Source organism: Elephantulus edwardii, unplaced genomic scaffold (assembly GCF_000299155.1).
Source record: "Elephantulus edwardii isolate Elephantulus edwardi_28Jun2011 unplaced genomic scaffold, EleEdw1.0 scaffold00035, whole genome shotgun sequence".
Classification (NCBI taxonomy): Eukaryota; Metazoa; Chordata; class Mammalia; order Macroscelidea; family Macroscelididae; genus Elephantulus; species Elephantulus edwardii.
Window position 1 is genome coordinate 572,417 of NW_006399785.1, and position 21,817 is coordinate 594,233.

General features: G+C 41.0%; 1 protein-coding gene across 1 annotated transcript in view; it reads left to right on the plus strand.

Annotated features, from left to right (window-relative positions):
• The window catches only part of GPR125 (G protein-coupled receptor 125), a 211,085-nt gene that overhangs the window by 57,423 nt on the left and 131,845 nt on the right, over positions 1-21,817 (plus strand). The window contains exon 2 of the mRNA XM_006884506.1: positions 13,972-14,043. The gene's annotated coding sequence lies outside the window, so the exon portion shown is untranslated. The remainder of the gene's footprint in view (positions 1-13,971; positions 14,044-21,817) is intronic.

Below are 21,817 nucleotides of genomic sequence, written 5' to 3' on the forward strand. Positions count from 1 at the left end.
CCTTGTTTTTTAATGCAGCATAGTATTCCATTGTGCGAATATACCACAGCTTCTCTAGCCATTCGTTTGTTGATGGGCACTTAGGTTGTTTCCTTAGGCAAGGATTTTGAAGCTCCATCTTTGGGCACTTGGCCAGGAGGGACCTGTCCTTGGAGAAGGACGTCATTCTTGGAAGGGTGGAGGGAACAGCACAAGAGGGGAAGTCCCTGGATGAGATCAGTTGACACAGTAACTGGGATAATGAGGATAGATGTGTCAGAGGCAGTGAGATTGGCTTATGATAGGGCAGGGAACAGAGGTATTGGGCATAAGATCTCGATGATTTGTAATCCACTTGATGGCACATCACAGCAACAACATGTAATAAAATTGTATGAGAGCATGTTGTATACATCTTAGAAACTTTTATTAAAGATGATCCCCACTTCTTTTTAGTACCTGTAAACCCAGCTCCCTGTCCTCAAGTTGATTCCAGCTCACAGCAACCTTCTGGAACAGGGTAGGATTTTTGAAGAATGTTTGAAGATTGTGACTTTGTAGGAAAGCCGAATAGCCCATCTTTCTGTTGTGGTTCAACTGGTGGATTCGAATTACCAACATTTCTATTAGCATCCCAGGACTTAATCCATGATGCTTATTAGTACCCATGTTGTTAGGTGCCATCAAGGTGACCCCAACCTGTCACAATCCTTTGTACAACAGACTGAACCCTGGCATGATCCTGGGCCACCCTTGTCATCACTGCTCTTTTTAAGCCCATTATTGCCGTCACTGGGTCAGGCCATTTCGTTGAGGTCATCTTCTTTTTCGCTGACTTTCTGCTTCTCCAAGCATGAAGTCATTCTCCAGGGACTGGCCCCTCCAGGCAATATGCCCAGAGTCCATGAGAAGAAGTCTCACCAACTTTGCCTCTTAAGAAGCTTATCCTATTGAATTTCTGTGACGCCCTAGAGGCTCAAAGGTTAAGATGGTCTGCTGCTAAGTGAAAATCTAGCAGTTTGAGCCCACCAACTAGTCTACAAGAGAAAAGAACCTGCCATCGGCGCTTGTAAAGGTCACAGCCAAGGAGACCCTCTCAGGTAGTGCTGTTCCTTGACATGGGCGCTCTGTGAGTTGAAATGGACATATAAGAACCCAACAATCAAATGACAGATATCAGGAGTTTGTTTGCAGTGTTTGTTGGTTACTCTAACACATTTTGTCTTCCCTCCCCGATTTAATTAAGTATCACCAGAGGTGTAATCATTTGTTTTGTACGTTTATTGACAGCTAGTGAGAGCTGTGTGCTCCCTGCATAAGCGACTTCGCCACCGTGAACGTATCTCCCTGGCCTCTCCTGAGCTAGCCCAGTCCTTGATAACGTTTTGAGTTTTTTAACATTTCTATTGCCTTTCATTATATTGACTGTCACAGAATATGCAGTCATCTATTACACAACGCTTGATTTCAGTACTGTATCACAGTGAAACCTAAATGTACACACATTAAGCCCACAATTAAGCTTTCAGAGCTAGCCCGAAATTCAGTCACAGTTTGTGTATGTGCCAACAATGACAAATTCACAACTTGTCCAAATTGACAGTGCTGATAAATTCATAGCTTAATTTCTTTCCCTTAAAGCTGGAAATTTCTTTTGAAATAAGTTCTAAGATAGACTTAGTTTGGGAAGAATTTGTTGTTAGGGGTTGTTACGTTGACTTTAATTTGTAGCCACCCCATGACCAACAGATCTAATGTCGCCCTAGCCTGCGCTTTCCTGAGGATCTCAGCTATGTTTATGATGTGGGGAATAGCACCTTTGAGAAGACTTTTGTTGCCATATATATTAAAAAAAGCAAACAATCTAGTTATTTTTTTGTCGATTTCTGAAAGTCCCTGGGGACCTAATGTATCAGTCCACTAGCTGAAAGTTTGCTAGATTGAACCTATGAGATGATTCTCCTTTGGGAAAAGATGTAGTTGTCTGCTTCTGTAAAGGTTTACACATATGAGACCCTGCTTGTACTCCTGAATTACTGTTTCACAGTGATAGATAGCTTTCAGAATAGGTTCTAGACTTATGCTAGGGAGGAAGGCCTGATGGTCTACGTCTCAGAATAACCAATAATAGCCCTATGGATCACAACGGAATATATAATGCAGTGTGCAAGGAGCTGGGGTCGGAATATCAAAAGGGCAGGACTTGCTCAGCGTTTCTTAAGCTAAAGGAACTGAAGAATAAATTCAAGCCACAAGTTGTAATACTTAAGGATGATATGGACTGAATATTAAATGATTCTAGAAGCATTCAGAGAAGATGGAAGGAGTATACAGAGTCACTGCACCAAAAAGAAATGGTTGACACAGAAGAATTTAATGAAACAACAAAAGTTCAAGAGGCAATGAAGATGAAGGAGAAAGTGTAGGCTACTCTGAAGGACTCAGAAAAAAAAAGAGCCCTAGGAATTAATGGAATACCACTTGACATATTTCAACAAATAGATGGCTGTCCTGGACATGCTCACCAAGTTGTGCCAAGAAATCTGGAGGACAACTACCTGGCCAACTGACTGGAAGAGATGCATATTTATTCCCATTCTGAAAAAAAAATGGTGACCTGACAGAGTGTGGAAATTATCGAACTATATCAGTTGCAAGCACGATTCTGCTTAAGATTATCCAAAATTGACTGCAACAGTACGTTGACAGAGAACTGCCAGAAGTACAGGCTGGATTTAGAAGAGGTGGTGGCACTGGAGACATTATCACCAGTGGATCTTGGCAGAAAGCAGAGAGTACCAGAGGAATGTCAGTATTTCATAGACCATGCAAAGGCATTTGAAAGTGTGAATCTCAACAAATTGTTAACCTTGAGGAGAATGGGAATCCCAGAACACCTGATTGTGCTCATGCAAAATCTGTACTCAGACCAGGAAGCAGTCCTCAGAACAGAGCAAGTTTCAAAATCAGGAAGGGAGTGTGTCAGGGATGTGTTCTGTCTCCATACCTTTTCAAACTATATGCAGAACAGATCATTCAGTAGGCTGGGCTTTATGAGGAGGAATGTGGCATCAATATTGGAGGAAGACTCATCAACTACCTATGTTATGCAGATGACACAAATTTACTTGCTGAAACTGAGGAGGACTTGAAACACTTGCTACAGGCCAAGGACTATAGTCTCCAATATGGATTGAAGCTCAACATCAAGAAAACAAAGATTCCCACCACTGGGCCAATTGGCAGCACTATAATAGATAGAGAAGAGATTGAGGTTGTTAATAATTATAGCTTGCTAAATCCCACAGTCAGCAGTCTTGGCACCAGCAGTCAGAAAATAAAAAAAAACCAACCAAAAAACCACACCCTAATTGTACTAGGAAGATCTGTTGTCAGGGGCTTCTCTCGAGTACTGAGAAACAATATCAAATTAGAGATTCAGATGCTCCATGGCCTTTGAATTTACTTGCTATGGATTAGAGAGCTGGTCAGTGACTAAGGATGACAGAAGAATAATTTGATGCTTTTGACGTGTGCTGGAGAACCACCAAGGAAACAAATAGGTCTGTCTTGGAGAGGGTGAAACCAGGTTTCTACTTGGAGGTTAGGATTTTGAAGCTCTGCCTCACCTAATTTAGGCACGTGGCCAGGAGGAACCAGTCCTTGGAGAAGGACATCATGCTTGGAAAGGTGGAGGGACAGCACAGGAGAGGAAGACACTGGATGAGATGGATTGATATGGTAATGGGGGAGGTGTGTTGGAGTGAGTGAGACTGGCTCAGGACAGGGCAGGCTTCAGAACTCTTGTATATAGGGTGACTGTGAGTCATAGGTGACTCAACAACAACAACAACAACAACAACATCAACATCGCCAGTGCAGTGTTTTAAGCTGAGCCCCCTAGAAAAGCAGACTCAAACATGAGCCAATGGTAGTGAGAGCGACTTGGGGCAAGTAACGATTTGTTCGGTTGTATTTGGAGTTCCCTTGAGTTGGAGTCAGCTTGAGGACTAATGACAACAATGAATCCATCCAGTAAGATGTAATCAACCCACCCTTAGCTGAGTTACTTCTGAAAAGACTCTTTTCCTAAATCATGTCATGTCCACCGATTCTGGGTGGACCTGTGTTTTGGAGCACCACCACTCTGCCATTATTATGCTGTTAGCTGAGGTGCCCTCGAATCTAGTATGACTCACAGTGACCTCCTGAACAGCAGATCCGAGCTTTACTTTCTCTTTCTCCTTCACCATCCTCATGGCCTCCCATATCCTGAGCTCATTGTTAACATCCACTGGGTCAATCCATGTTGAAGGCCTTCCCCTCTCTCTCTCTGATTTGCTGCCTTTCCCAACGTGGTGTCTTTCCCTCCTGACAATGTGCCCAAAGTATGCAAGATGAAGTTTCCCATCCTGGTCTCCAAGAACACTGTTGACTGCATGGTTGACTTCCTCCAAGATAGACTTGTTTATTCTCTCTGTAGTCTGTGAAACCTTCAGGACGCTTCCCCAACACCACCAGTCAAAGGCATTGGCCCTTTCCCTGTCGTCTTTATTCACTGATCAGTTTTCATATGCTTAGGAAAGAACTGAAAAGACCATGGCTTGGATCCTAACCTTTAAACTGACATCCTGACCTGTAGTGCTCTGGAGAGGTGCTTGACAGCACTTTTTCCTATTGCGACATACCTTTTGGTTTTTGTTTGCTTTTACCATGCGAGTTGATTGTGGATCCATGTAAGGTGAAATTGCTTATAACTTCCACATTTTTCCCATCTATCATCTTGGCTCTGGTGACTTAGTGGAAAGAAGCTGTGTTGCAATACTAAAGGCTCTTGGTTTGAATCCACCAGCTGCTTTGTGAAAGAAGGATGGGCAGTGTCTTTCTGTGATTCACTGCCTCTGAAATCCAGAGGGTGGGTCAGCTGTGGGTCGTTTCTGAATCGACAGCACATACCACCACCACTCACATAGCACATGGGCAGCCCAGTATAGAAACCAGTAACCAGCTTCCCTTCATCCATTATTGATCTGATTTTTTTCCCTAAGGGGTTGATTTTTGAAAGTCATATTCATAACCTTCCATCCACATGCCCACTGCTGCTGACACATATTTTTAGACTATTCCTATAATGCAAATTATTTTCCGTCTCTTCTGCGCTTGCTGTGGGCCCTACTGACAGCTCTGAGCGATTCGTTCCATCCTGAGATTATAATGCCAAGCAAGTGAGAACTTCTAGTCCTTAATCTTTATTTTCTTCTGTGCTGTAAACGTCTGAGTATTTTTTGTAAACATGTCTACATGAAGTCGTTATTTTTTTCATGTTTCATTAGAGCATAACTAATAGACGAAATTAACTCGGAGCTGTGTTAGATGACGGCGGTGGACCTCAAACTCTTCTGTGCGGTGTTTAAATTCAAGTGGCATGCTCCTAGAATCGCTTTTCTGAGCATTGTCTATATATCATGGAGTGTTCACATCATTAGCGGAGAATGGGAATGGGCGTACATAAGCTTTATAACTCTGGTCAAGTTTGATATTTTTCATTTAGTTACCTCCTCGAAAGTTTGAGATTGCAGGGATGTCAGCAAAATATTGATTATGAGTGGGCGTCAGGTTTATAATGACGCACGATATTATGCATTTTGCCAGTTCCATGGTTTCCTGTTTTGAGGCCGAGTAGAAGAGCTGTCCACAGAGGAGATTTATTTTTCCTGATCCCGTTTGCCTGCACGAAAATCCTTAAACACATCAAGTAATGTGTAGACTGCATATATTAATGTGTGGCTGTAAACTCTATTTTTAAGGTTACAGTGATAACTTTTTAAGTATGATGAAATGCCTGCCTTTTTTTACTCTCCTCTGTAAAATCTATCATCGGTTGTACTAAAGTCTTTATGATGCAGCAATGACAGTCCTTTGGCGGGAGCAGCGCTGCATCTCGGAGTGCATAATTCACTCGCCACCCCCCTCCCCCCGGCAGTTTTTTACAAGTCACTTCCATATTTGGTTGTCATTTTTCTTTCAGAGCTAGGCTACTACTGTCATTGAGCTTTGTGGCTGGTGGCTTTCCCCCTCCTTTCTTTCTTAATTTGCAGTTTATGGGTTATAAATTCTAAGCCACTGTCAAGTTCATTGGCTGTGCTCATTAGAACATCAAAAAACTAAAAAACTCAAACTCATTTTTTAATAAAAATATTATATTGGTTTGCATACAAAATTCTTATACATTGGGCTTCATACTTTACTTCATTCACATTGTGTTTCATACAATCATTCCCCTACACTGTGTTTTATAAACTAACTCGCCATTGGATTATGCCCCTCATTATCCAGTCTCTTCAGGTCTTCAGCGGAGCTTTCCCATCCCCTGTACCCCCCTCCCTCCAGCCACCAAATTATGCAACCCTATGTTTTTCTCCCTGCCTATCCTCCTCCCTCTGCTCCCATTTCTTCCCCCCTTGGATCTCCATATGCATTTTACTTGTTATCCTTCTATTTTGACAATAATGGTTTTATGCAGTATTTGTCCTTACAAGACTGAGTTCACTCAGCATAATGTTCTCCAGTTCCTCCCAAGATAAATGTACTTTTGAAATAGTTGTTGCTGAGTGCTGCATAGTATTCCGTTGTGCGAATGGACTACAGTTTGTCAGTCCATTCTATTGTGGTTTCCATGTTCTTGTGATTGTCCGACTCATAGTTGACCCTCCCATGTGTTTTTGGAGGCTGAAAATCAAAGGTGAGGATACTGTTCATATTTCATGTGAGGAGTGCTGGGGGAGTCCATCCTCCAGAGAAGTACGATCTTGAAGAGTTGGCAGCAAAATTCCTTTTGCACCGTGCCAGCATGAGGTGAACCAGAAGAAATTTTTTTTTTAGCTAAATTTATTTATTTTTAAGTTTTTTATCTTGATTGTGCTTTTTTACAAAAGTTTACAGAAAAGTTGGATTTTCTTTCATTCATTCATTCATTCATTCTTGCACATTGTTCTCCCTCCTTTTCCTCCTCCCCAGTTTACTTTCTTATTTTTAATATTCATTGTTTCACAGTTTCCTCTCCTGCCTCCTCACACTCCTCCAGTTCTCTTTGCAATGCACCTCTTATTCTGGACCATTGTCTTACATTTAATGCCTAATCATATATTCTTTTTAAACAATTCTCTCTTTCATTTGTTCCAACACAGTGTTCATTATCTATCCATTCTTTTCCTCTTCTGCTTCCAGCCTACCATGTCAGTTCTGCTTTATAACAGTGGTGTTATGCAGTATTTGTCCTTTTGAGACTGAGGCATTTCATTCAGCATAATGTCTTCCGGCATTACCCATGTTGTGTGGAGAGATTGGAATTCTTGTTCACTGCTGGTGGGAGTGTGAAATGGTTCAACTACTACGGAAGGCAGTTTGACATTTTCTCCCGAAAGTTGGAAATAGAAATATCATTTGACCCAGCAATTGCACTGCTGAGAATAATACCCTAAAGAAATGAGAACTTTCATCCAAAAAGATGTTTGTACACACATGTTTATTGCTGCATTATTCACAGTAGCAAAGAGATGGAAACAACCCAAGTGTCCATCAGCAAACACATGGATAGAAAAACTATGGTACATCCACACAGTGAAATACTACGCAGCACTGAAAAACTGCCTATCAACAGATGGATGGATAGAAAACAATACATCCACACAGTGGAATACTATGCAGCACCGAAAAAGTGCACATCAACAAATGAATAGATAGAAAAATTATGGTACATCCACACAATGGAATACTATGCAGCATTGAAAAAGCGCCCATCAACAAACAAATAGAAAAACTATGGTATAGCCACACAATGGAATACTATGCAGCACTGAAAAATAATGAATTTGTAAAATACTACACAATATGAGCGGCCAGAAGAGATCTTGGTGCCTCATTTTTGTCTTACACCTAAGGAAATTGAAGCTGCTTAGAAAAGTGAAGTGACTATCATGAAACTTAGATTCATTATTTCTCTCTGTCATTGCTGTAGACTGATCCCAAGGTGCACTCTCCAGCAGGAGACGAAATCACATGGGGAAAAATTGCCCATCCATTGCAGAGCAGATGGTGGATTCGAACCACCTATCTTTGAATTTGAACCACCTACCTTTGAATTGACAGTGCAGCTTCTTACCCTCCAAGTAACACAGGGTCACCAGAGCTCCTTCACATCAGCAGAAAAATGCCAAGCACAGTACAACCAAACATTGCTTGGTCCTTGTATCATGTTGATCAGTTACAGATTGGATTCTTGTGATTCAGAAGATTTTTATTGGCTAATTTTCTGAAGTGAATTACCAGGCCTGTCTTCCTTGTCTGTCTTAGTTTGAGAGCCCCTCTGAAACTTCTAAAGCCTCACAGCAATATGCAAGCCTCCACTGGCCAGTGGGTGGTGGTTCAACATGAGGTGCATTAGCCAGAAATCAAAACGTAGGCCTCACACATGCAAGATGAGAACCGTACTGTTTATTGCTCTTACAAATAATTAAGGTCTAAGTAGAAGCAAGATACAGAATCATATTTTACTAGTAGTTAGATGCTGAGCTTCACCAACTCATAACAACACCACATCTAACAGAAGAAACCACCACTGGACGTGCACCATCATTACGGTTTCCACCAAGTTCAAGTTCATTGTAGCAGCTCCTTTGTCAGTCCTTCTACTTGAGGGCCCTCCTCTTTTTGCTGACTCTCTGCTTTATTAAGTACAGTTTGTTGGTCCCCCCCCGCCCCCGCCAGGAAATGGTAATATGTCCAGGGTATGTGCGATGAAATCCTGTCAGCTTCCCTTCTAAGGAACACTGGAGTTGCACTACTTCTACAACAAATTTGTTTGATAGCCTATGGAATATTCAGTATTTTCTTCAGTATCATTATGTAAAGAATCTTCCTTATTTGTTTTTTTCCTAATTCGTTGTCCACCTTTCATGTTTATGTTGTTGTTGAGTACGATGGAGTCCAAATGGACTCAGCTTTCAGAGACCATAAGTCACGTGGGAGGAGATTGTCTGTCCTCATTCTGGGGAGCAGCTGAAGGATTCAACTCGTGTGGCTTTGAGATTGCAGCAAAGATAATTTTACTCACCTTGTACACATATGTTGTTGCTCTGTACCATGGAGTTGGATCGACCCATAGTTGACCCTCTCATGGGTTTTCAGAGGGAGTTACTCGCACAGGAGGAGACTGCCCATCCTTCTCCCGTTGAGCAGCTGGTGGCCTCAATCCCTGTGCCTTTGGGATTGCAGTTCCGCTTCTTGCCACTCGGCCACCAGAACTCCCCTAACCACATATGTGTTGACTAAAAATAACATGGGTTGGTCAGATGCACCTTAGCCTTTGAAGGGATTTCCTTGTTTTTCAGTCCTTTAAAAATGCCATGGCAGTACATTATTTATAATATCTTTACTGCTGCTTTCATAGGTGCTGATTGTGGACCCAAGTAAATAAAATGCTTGATAAGTTCAGTATTTTCTGTTTATCAAACGACAGCTTATTGGTCCAGTTGTGAGAAGTTTTGTTTGATGATTATTCTAATTTATACTAAAAGGTTTGTTTGAGATGCGTAAGAATTTCAACCCTTCATTTTCAACAAGCAAGGTTGTGCCATTTGTGTATCACAGCTTGGCTCATGAGTCTTTTTCCAATCTAATCTTTTTCATACTGTTCAGCTTCTTAAATTATTTGGTTAGCATACGTGTGTGTGTGTGTGTGTGTGTGTGTGTGTGTGTGTGTAATGAAAGGATGCAACCGTGACACACACCTTTCTGCTTCTAAGCCACACAATATCTTCATGTTTTGTTCTATTGCCTGCTTTCCCTTCTGTGTCCTTGTTCCCCATGAATACAATTAAGTGTCTGGAAATTCCATTCTTCTCAATATGGTGGGAATTTTAATTAAAACTTTGGGACTCTAGATACCAGGAATAGTATTTTTTGCACTACCTTTAGTGTTTATTAATTTTTAAATGCAGGTTATTCTCTAAATAGTATTGAATATAAAAAAATATGCTTTAATCTCAGCCCAATTGCATTTATAACTTACTTTATACAAACTTTTAGTTTATACATACAAAAATTGTCCCAATTTCAAGTAGGCTTATCATCAAGAGAAAACAAATTTATATGAAGAAAAACTTCGCCTTCTAAATAGTTTGAAAGATACTGCAAGATTATAAAGATTAAAACAAATTTAACACAAGCCTCATACTTGAGGGCTCACTTTGATGTATTCTCAGTGACGAGTTCTATGCATAGATTCATTTTAGTCAGTGACATCAGTTTTGCTGCTTTTTAACTTACTGTATTCACTCTCCTGTTCATTTTTTTTTAATCTCCTTTTTAAAAAGAGTGATCAATGGCTGTATATAATTGTGTTGTTTGGTTATATCATAGTTTAACTCTTTCTTTTACAGTTGACCTTTCTGATCAGTTTGACATTTTTGTTTGCTATGTATTGTATGCTGAAATTGAGATCATTGAGTATTCTTTATACCAGATGTGGGGATCATTTGCTTAGCATGGATGGTGACTCAGGAGAGCTAGGGATGAGATTTTTCGAAGTACGTTACCAAGCTGTTTGAGAAAGCTGCTTTAGGGGATCTGTGCCGGGGTGTATGTTCACGTTTTGTATTGCCTGTGCATTTACTAAAAAAGATTTTTTTTAAGATTAACACCCCTCAAAAAAGAAAAAACCCAAACCACCACAACACATCTCACAACACACTTTGTAAATTCCCCCCAATCCCAGTTTAGAAACGGATTAAAGGTTATGTAGTTTTGGGGGTTTCTCATTTATTGTATTGAATGAGTTGTTGGTAGGTGCCATCAAGGTGAGTACAAATCAGAGTGACCCTGTGAACAGCAGATCTGAACCTGGCTCTATCCTGTAGGACTAGTTTGAAATGTGTCTTGTAGGAGAGGGTTTACTCGATCAGTAAGCTGGCTGATTTTTATGTCTTTAGTTTGGTTCTGCCGTGAGTTGGAACACTCAGTGACAGTTTGATTTTTTTTTATCTGTTGTTTCTTCTTTTTTTCTTCTTCATCTTTGTCTTCATCTTCCTTCTTCTTTTCTTTCTTTCCATTCTTTGAATTGAGGAGCTCTGTTTTAGAGGGGTGGAGTGGCCTGCTTAACCAAGAGCCACAGCTGGCATTCAAACCCAGACCTCGTTTTATTGTGGCTCGTAGATACAGCAATTTTTACAATTGATGCTTTGTGATAATATTGAACGGAATGCATTTATGAGCTTTATATTTTAGCAACATGCTCATTTTGTATGGCTGTGTCACATTTTGGTAAGTCTCCTGCTATTTCGGATTTTTCTGTTGCACACTGCATAGATGACAGTGTAAACTAAACCGATTTATGTGTGCTGGGCAGCCAGGGAATTTTTTGTGACTCACTTTATTCTGGTAATCTGCAACTGAACCAGCAACATCTGTAAGGTTGACCTGTGTTTCCTGTGAGAAGTTCCAGGAGAAAAACTTGGACATGTTGATTCACACAGGCAAGCTCACTTGTGTGTGTGTACACACACACACACACAGCTTCTGGCAAAAGAAACTGAATGTCAGATACCTTTTTTGTTACCATGTTAATGAAAAGATCTTTATAATTATAGACTAAATGCAACAAATGCTTTATTGAAACCCTTGAACACAGAGTTACTCTTTATTGACATGTGTGTAGATGACCTTAGAGGGTTCTAGTGGCCAGGTGGATAAAGAGTGTGGAACTTCTAACCTAAAGGTGAGCGGTTTGAATCCACAAGTGACTTCTCAGGAGAAAGCTGGCTAACTAGCCTCCTTGGGTGTGATGTTTAGCCTCTGAATACCCAGTGGGGAGTCAGCTGTGAGTTGGTTCCAATTCAACAACAATGTACAACAATAACAGCAACACATAGCCTTAAGATAAGAAAAGGTTTGCTCTTCGTTTCTCCCTGCCCTTTATATTGTGCATTTTTTTCCATTGTTAAAAATATCTAGATACAAACTATAATTGACAGAATGTTTAGAGTTCCTTATGTTGAACACCCCCCCCCCAAATCCTTAATGGTTAGGCAAAAATGGAAATTAAAAAAGGAATGCAAAGAACGTGATGTCAGTGTTAATTGGGAAGTTGGGAGATGTGGGGAGATGTGGCTGGTTTCAGTCACAGTGGATCTAGGAACTTCTGTTGCCATCGGAACTTGCCTTTTACTTGCATCCCCTTGAATCTTTTTGCTCTGGTGTTGTGCTCAGGCTTTCTGGTCTTACTGGGGGAGTCGTTCTTCCATTTTTGTTGTTAGCTGCTGCCGAGTTAGGTCCTGACTAGTCTGTGTTCAAAGAAACAAAACCCTGCCTGATCCAGTGGTGTGTTGGTCATCTCCACAGGGCTTACACCCATCCTTGTGACAGTCGCTGCATCAACCCTTCTCCTTAACAGTCTGCTTCTTTTTCATTGACCCTCTGCTTTTACAAACATGCTGTCCTTTCCCAAGGACTGGGCCCTCCTGATAACATGCCCAGAGTATGCAAGACCAACTCTCCATCTTCATCACTTCCGTTTTCATTGAGGCAGTGGTACTATAATTTACCATGACAAAGGCCATCTTCACTGTGGCCAGGGGACAGAGGGCTTCAACATCACCGGTCAGACAGCATCAGACCATGGCTCTTCAGTAGTGATGTCGCTGACCCTTGTTAGGGTATCCCCTGAGCTAAGGACAGTCTCCGTGTATGCCTGTTGTCCTGCTGAATGATTAAGGTCACTCATTCACTCTTCAAGTGTGCTGATTTGGTTGGTGTTCGTACACTGTAGACAGTTAAATCTTCCTCTATTCTGAGATTTGTGGCCGGGGACACTTTGGTTTATTTGTGTATATCATTCCTGGCTGCCACAGATAACACCTCATCAGCCTGCACACCCCCCACTGCGTTTTCCAGGGTGCTCAGTCTTCCAGGGTCCACCCCTCAGGATACAGCATCTGTGTATGGTGTCCTTGAAGTGGTACAATGCTATGGGTTGTGGAGAGTTTTCCCTCCAGAATAGTAACTGTGTGCCCCTTGACCAGTGTTGCCATTTGTTGGGATTTGAGGTTTGAATTCAAACTCTGCTTCTGTCATTTGCTCCTGAAACATTGGCAGGCTTGCGTTCTTCTCTGGGCCCTCATTTCCTCCTTCGTCTGAGCCCACCCTTCTCCCCAGTTTTTTACGGAACCTTTAGCATTTTCACCTTATTTATGGAAACCTTGCCCATTTGCCAGCAGCCCCAGGCCTGCAGAAAGTCACAGAATGTGAAGAGGAGAGGAGGCAAGCTGTTGCTCGTATTACCACTTTGGCAGGTCTTGCTTCCAGCGGTAGGCGCTACCGTCACTTTGTTTTAACTGACGTTGGTTCATTTTAAAACGAACATTGTCCTAATAAATGGGATGCAATAATGTGGCACAACTGTCTGGGTCAGTATGTGAGCCTGGATGAAAAACGTTGATAGAGAGACTCGGGGAATTTGTATTCTTCTAAATGACTCATAATATTCAGCATTCTTGCTAATATTTTATAGAGCAGACATGGTACATTTTTTCTGTTTCATTCCCAGTTTTTGAAATAGGTATTTAAATACAATGTAAGACTAGCATATGCAAGTTGAATGGTCAATCTAAACGTGGATGGTGTTCTTTATCCTTGTAGGGAACGTGCAGTTCTTCTGGAGTGACTTCTCTCCTTTTACGTGTAGAAATTTGGATTAAGTGTGACAGGAGCGAGTTAAGGTGTGACAGGATGTGTGAGTGAGCGATTTGAGGGGGTTTCGCGAAGAAAGGGCAGGGCGCTCCCGTTTTGTCAGGCAGCTCAGAAATTCTTTGAGTTTAAACGCTTTCTTGCATTTCCTCCTGGGCTGAAGCATATGATCTAAATGATTTTGACGTTGATGCTGTACCTATATTAGGCACCTAACTAGGTTTTTTTTTCTTCCTTTTTTCTCTTTTTTAGGATTCTGAGTAACAATAAAATATCGGAGCTGAAGAATGGCTCGTTTTCGGGGTTAAGTCTTCTTGAAAGATTGTAAGTATTCTCATTACGTAATGATGTCATTGGAGATGTATGGGGGCTTGGGGATGGTACTTGGGCCACGCTGAGTGACCTTGTCACACAAGACCACTCCAGAGTATCTGAAAGTAATGTTCAGTACAGCAGAACCTTATTAGGTTTTTTGTTTGTTTTTTTTTTTTAATTAAAAATAACCCTGTAGTGAGTTGTAAGGGAACACTTGTGGCCTAGTGGAATGGAGTTGGGCTGCTGACTCAAAGTCAGTCAGTTTGAATCCACCAGCTGCTCCAGAGGATAAACCTGGACAGTCTCCTGATGTGCGATTTACAGCCCCTAAAAACTCACTGGAGGGTCAACTATGAGTCAGTTCTGACTCAATGACATATAACAACAACAACAGAGAGTTTTAACAACATAAACATTTTTGACGAGTGTGAGATTTACACACACACACACACACACACACACACACACATATGTATGTATGTATGTATGTTTATCTCAATGTACTTAGCAAGTTAAGCATTATGTGGGCTTACTTTTTGAACTTTGTAATGTGCTGTGGCCCAGAGAGGCCATTATTACCCAATTGCAGTAACAGTTCCGATCACATAATTTTGTCTGCATAAGCAAACACTGTTGTTTTTGTTGTTGATAGTTTTTTTATAGTGCTGATCTTGTCAACGTTTTGGTATTTTAGCTACAATAATGTGATCAGTAGTCTTTGTGAGCCTCTATTAATATATTTTTTTGAAAATAAATAGAAATTAAAAGGAGGGGGAAAGTAAAAACAAGTTTCTGTTCAGTTGGTAAAAATGTAATCAATACAGAAAAAAAATTTGTGGAACAATTTTGATATTAGGTTTCATATAAGATTACATTTAAGTAATTTACAGCTTACTACCCACATTTTATTCTGTGATTAAAATTGATAATAAATATTACTAAGGATTCTGTACAGTAAATGTTGGAGGAGGATCATGCAGGGAGTGACACCCTGGGTTACTGCACTGGAACACCAACTCTAGTGATGCGAGCGTTACTATTACTTTTCTTTAATGCATATTTATAAGCATATCATTATGATCATTTCAGAGTAAAATGTAAGTGCCTTTTTCCTTTGAAGGAGTATTGATGCCTTGAGCTTTAGTGTTGGAGAAGAGTATTGATTCATCCTGGAAAGGGTTAAACCGGGTGGCTCCTTGGAGGCAAGGATTCTGAGGCTTCATCTGACATAGTTTGGTCATGTTGTAAGGAGAGACCGGTCCTTGGAGAGGGACAGCATGCTTGGGTGGGTAGAGGGCCGGCGCAGGAGGGGAAGCCCCTCTGGGAGGTGGATTGATTTGGTGACTGGGGTAATTGGGATGAATGTGTCGGAGACAATGAGATTGGCACAGGACAGAGCAGAGTTTAGGACTGTTGTACATACGGTCGCTATTAGTTGCAAGCAACTCGACGGCACATAGCAACAACAACAAATCTTGGAAGAATTGAATTTTGAAAGGGAAGTAAAACAGTGGGAACTGGTGAACTTTTTTTGCAAAGGATCTGATAATGAGTTTTCTTTTTATCCCCCTCCCTTTTATTGTGAGTTACGGGAAAATTTTTTCCTATTGTATGGTCTCTGTTGTATTTACTTTTACTATCATTGTACTCCAAGCAGCCAAAGACAGCCAGTAAATGAATGAGTATGCATATGCTCCAGTAAAACCTTATTCATAAAATGAGGCAGTGGCTCATAGTTTGCTGATTGTTCGCTTAAAACGTGGATGCCATTTTGTAATTTTGTGTCATGAAGCATGTTTACCTTGTAAGATAGGAGAGTTAAAAAACATGAAGATAAATTTTGGATAGACTTTGCTATTTTGTTAGATACTGATATTTATTTTTAAATAATACTTAATTGTTTTTTATTAACTTTCACACAGCAAATTTGGTTTCCATTTTACATTTTCTAAGTAAATTGTTTAGTAACTGTAGTTACACATTTCATAATGTGCCGGCATTCTCTTTTTAAATTGCATTCTGGTTGTTCTGTTTCCAGTATTCTAGTTTCCCTGCTACTTTCTATTTTCTCTTTTGATGTCAGTGTAATTGATGATCTATTGGTCTCATGTAGAGAGTAGTTGTGTGCCATGGTGTCAGAACTGACCCATAACTGACCTTCCAGCGGGTTTTTAGAGGCAATTAATCTCAGGGGAGGAAACTGCTCATTTTTCTTCTCCAGAGGACGTGGTGAATTTGAACTGTGAACTGTTGAATTGCTAGCACAACTTCGTACTTCCAGGCCACCAAAGCTCTTTTTTTTAATAGTACTGTCTATACTCAGAGAACACTGGTGGCTTACTGTTAAGGAGTTCACTGCCAACTCAAAGAAGTGTGATCAGCTACTAAAAAAAAGTGATGGTATTTTGCTAAAAGGTGACCTTGTGATTGTTGTTGTTATGTACCATTGAGTCACTTGTGACTCCTGGCCACCCTATGTGTATAGCAGCTCTGAACCCTGCTCTCTTCTATGCCAACCTTATTGTCTCTGATGCACCCACTCCCATTACCCCTGTCACTGAATCAATCCATCTCATCGAGGGTCTTCCCCTCTTGTGCTGTCCCTGCACCCTCCCAAGCATGATGTCCCTCTCCAAGGACTGGTCCCTCCTTACAACATGCTCAAAATATGTCAGGTGAAGCTTCAGAATCCTTGCCTTCAAGGAGCAGCCTTGTCTCACCCTCTCTAGGACGAACCTGTTTGTTCTCCTTGCAGTCCATGGTATATTAAATACTCTTCTCTAGCACCACAGCTCAAAGGCATCAATTCTCCTTCTATCATCCCTAGTAATTGTCCAAATTTCTGAACATAGCAAGTAATTGTGAACAGTGTGATGTGGATCAGGCACATATTAGTGTCCAGACTGATACTGTTGCTCCTCAGTACTATAGAGAGGTCCCTGACGGGAGACTTTACCGGTACAATTTATCTTTTGATTTCCTGGCTGCTGGTAACAAGAGTGTTGATTGTGGTACCAAGTAAACAAAATATTTTGACAATTTCAGTCTCTTCACCATCTATCATGACGTTGCCAGTCAGCCCAGTGGTGACAATCTTTGTCTTCTTGACATCGAGCCTCAATCCATAGTGGAGGCTGCAATCCTTGACCTTCCACAGCAAGTGCTTCAGGTCCTTCTCCATTTCAGCAAGCAGGATTATGTCATCTGCATAATGCCAGTTATTAATAAGTCTTCCTCTAATCTTGATGCCACATTTGTCCTCATAGAGCCCAGCCTCCTGGATGATCTGTTCTGCATATAGATTGAAAAGTTATGGAGATAAAACACATCACTGGTGTACACCCTGTCAAAAAAGGAAGCAAAAGACTAGGATAGATGTCAGATGAGACTCTGACTATTGCAATAGAGCACTGAGAAGCCAAAGCAAAGGGAACAAATTAAGGAGCTGAACAGAAGATTTCATAGGGCAACATGACATGACAAAATCAAGTACTAAAATGAAATGTGCAGAGAGCTACGAGAGTCAGAAAATCAAAAGGGCCGAACTCGCTCAGCATTTCTTAAGCTCAAGGAACTGAAGAACAGATTCAAACCTAGAGTTGCTGTAATCAAGGATGCTTTGGGCAGAATATTAAATGATCCAGGAAGTATTAAAAGAAGATGGAAGGAATATTCGGAGTCACTGTACCAAAAGGAATTGGCTGACATAAGAATTTAAAAAAAAAAATGTATGAGCAAGAGCCCGTGGTAATCAAGGAAGAAATTCAGGCTGTTCTGAAAGAATTGGCAAAAACCAAGACTCCAGGAATTGATGGCATACCAGTTGACATATTTCAACAAAGAAAAGCTGCACTGGATGACCTCATTAAATTGTGCCAAGAAATCTGGAGGACAACCACCTGGACAACTGACTGTAAGGGATCCGTATTTATTCCCATTCCAAAGAAAGGTGACCTGAAAGAGTGTGGAAATTATCAGACAGTATCTGTTAGCTCTGCATTCTGGGAAGATGTTTATCTATTTATTTATGTTTGCGACTAGGTTTAGTTGCAGTTTCAGGTTTCATTTGCTTATGATTAGACTGTGTCACCCTTATTATGTTTCGTTATTGTTGTGTGCTGTCAATCCAGGACTGACTCATAGCTTACCCTCCAGCAGGTTTTCAGAGGCAGTAGGTTGCATGAAAAGCAGATGCCCATCCTTCTCTTAGGGAGCAGCCTGGAGAGTTGAACCACACACCGGTGATATTGAAACACAGTGACTTATTTATTACTTTACTTATTATTTTATAGCCGTGGTGAATTTTAGACATTATTTCTTTTGCTTTTGTTGTGTTGTTAAGTGCCGTCTAGTCACTTGCGACTCATAGCGACCCTATGTACCACAACCCCAAACTCTGCTCTGTCCTGTGCCAATCTCACTGTCTCCGACACACCATCCCGATTACCCCAGTCAGCGAATTAGTCCACCTCGTAGAGGGTCTTCCTCTCCAGCGCTACTATTTATTGTGTTCCACACAGTCACATATCTTTGCATAGTTCATAAAGCACAAGTAGACATCCTTCTGGTACTCTCTGCTTTCAGCTAAAGTCCACCTGACATTAGTACTAATGTCAGTAGTACCATGACCTCTGCTCTTTTGGTTAAAATGCTTGTCTGTCAGATATTGTACTAAAGTTGAGCTTCCACATTAAAACAAACAAACAAACAAACAAACAAACAAACCCACAACAACTTAGAAAGAAGGATTGGCCTTCCACCTCCAAATTAACAGGCCTTTCAAAACCTTATGAACAATAGAGCATATTTAGACTATTAGATAAAGCACTGGAGGCGGAGTCCTCTTACTGGGAAACAAATGAAGAGGAACAGTTGCAAACAGCCACTAATAATTAGCATGTGGAATGTAAGATGTAAGAATGTAGGAAAATTGGACATTATTAAAAAAGAAATGGAACACATAATGATATACTATGCACTAGCAAGCTGAGATGGATTGCCATAGGCCATTTTGAATCAGACAATCCTATGATCTCCTGTGCTGAGAATGAAAAAGTGAGGAAAAATGGGATCTCATTCGTAGTAACAAAGAACATTTCTAGATCCATCCTGAAATACAATGTTGTAAGTAATAGGATAATATCCCTTGGCACTATGAGTCAAGAAATCAAAAGATGTATTTCATTGGAAAAGTCTGCTGTCAGTGACTTCTCTGAAGTACTTAGGAGGAGTGATACCACTTTGAAAACTAAGGTGTACTTAGGAGAAATGATATCAGTTTGAAGACTAAGGTGTGCGTGTTTCATGCCATGGCTTTTTCAATCACTTGCTATACATTTGAGAACTAAATAATGAATAAGGATGATAGAAAAGGAATCAGTGCTTTTGAATTGTTGGATAAGAGTTCTGAATATTCCATGGACTATGAAAAGAAAAAAAAACCATGTGGCTTGGAGACATACCCTACGTATATGAGGTGTAGCTTTGCCATCCTTACATGCAAGGACTGTGACGTTTCATCACACATACTTTGGGCACGTTCTTAGGAGGGGTAATTTTTTGGAATGGGACATCATGCTTGGAAATAGGGAGGGTCAGTGAAAGTGAGGAAGACATTAAATGAGATGGATTGATACAGTGACTTCAGGAATGAGCTCAGGAATGTCAGACATGATGCGCATGACACAGGGTAGGACAGGGTTCCAATCTATCGTTCATAGGGTCGCTTTGATTCATACCTGACTTGACACACCTAAGAACAAAAAGAAGGCTGGTATGAATTTATATTATCTTCGCTAATTATATCTGCAAAGATTCTCTTTCCAAATAAGGGCACCTTCTCTTTGGGGTGCTAACCAGATGGTTGGTGGTTCAAACCCACCAATTGCTCTGTGGGAGAAGATGAGACAGTCTGCTCTTGTTAAGACTTACAGTCTAAATAATGCAATTGAGAGTTGCTGTGAGTTAGAATTGACCCAATGGCAGTGGGTTTTGGTGGTTAATGTGTGGGTGTCTCTTCATAGAGAACAGACTTCACCCAGTGAGGACAGTCTTGCCATGGCAGTACGTAATTCTTTTTTTGCAATACATACTGCTTTTGCTGTGTTTTGTCCTATGTCCCTGACATGTTTCAAAGTCCATGTGGTTCAGAAGATGCCAGCTGTGCCTTCACCTCCAAACCTGACTGTTCTGACAGCAGTCCTCACATACTGCCCCATCGCAGTGGCTTTGAGAATGGAGATTTGGTTCGTTTTAATGAAATTCAAGTCAGAAGAGTCTGTAAGTAGAAGTGGCTTGCTTCTTGTTGTTGACAGATGGCATTGACTCGAGTACAACTCATAGCAGCCTGTGAAGAACAGATCTGAACCCTGCGGTCGCCTGTGCCATCCTCACTGCCTCCCACGCTCGGTCCCATTGCAGGATTCATGACGTCAGTTCACCTGGTTGAGAGTCTTCCTCTCCTTTGCCCTCCCTTCACCTTTCCAAGCTTATGCTATCCCTCTTCAAGGAATAACCTCTCCTAGCAGCATGCCCACAGTATGTGAGGCCATGCTTTATCTTTTTTGAGGGCTTTGCTTTCTCTAAGAAGAAGTAGTTTGCTCTCTCTGGCTAATCTAGAGGTTGGTGCTTTGAATCCACCCCAGAGTTACTCAGAAGAATGGCTTAGCAGACGGCTTCTCTAAATATTACACTGTGGAGCAGTTGTTGTTTATAGCACATGAGATCCCCATCTTTAGGGATGGATTTCCTGTCAGCTGACACCAACAACAACTGAATCAAACTTTGCTTGGGCTCGTGGTCGCTGAGTTTCTGTTCTGGAAAAGAACTAACTGCCCCCATCGCACTGACGTGGTGGCGTGGAGAAAAATGCTGGAAGAACCTTCCTGAAGCATTGCTACTCATGAACCGTTGCGGTTATTCCAGGCCCTGAGTTCTCTCTAAGTTTTCTCATGCTTTCATTCAAGAATCCTTGTGGTTGATAAATACCCTTCGTGTGCAGCATATTGTCAGACATTCAGTAAATAATTAACAGAATCAATGGGGTCTTTCCTTTTCGAGAAAGGAAAGATGACAGGCACTTGTGTCTTATAAATGGTGCTTGTTGTGTTTAGAAACACATTTGCTTTGTGGCCACTCGGATTGATGTAATTGTTTCTATGCATCATACTAAGTGTGCAAGTTGGAGCTAATGTTCTGTGCCAGCGTGTGATTTACCACCCTGTTCACATCTCCTTGTCACTTTCCTTTGACTTTAACTTTATTTTCAGTCACGTGTTGCTAGTAAATCTTTGTACGTGGCGGTGTTATTGTTAGGTGTTACTGAGTTGGCTTCAATTCAAAGCGAATGTATATAAAACAGGAACACAGTCCTCCATGCTTCTGGACTGTGGTCACCATCACGGTTGTACTTACAGACAATACAGCGACTACTGCATCTGTCCATCTTATTAGTGAGAGTCTGTCTCCTTTTCACTGACCCCCCTACCATCTATGATAATCATTGTTCAGGAACTGGATCTTGCTGATAGAAAAGGTGCATGCAGTATGGAAAATGAATTCTCATCTTTGTTTCCAAGAAGCAGTCTGGCAGTCCATGGTCTGTTCATTAGCCTTTGCCAGCATCACGATTCAAAGAAAAACTTTTTTTTTGTTTTTTAATTTTAATGAACATTTATGGATACTTTGGATTTCCATTCATTCATTGTTGCACTATTTTCTCTTCCCCCCCCCAGTTCGTTCCTCTTTTTTTTCCTTCCCCTTGAAAGTCTGTTTTAATTTTCCC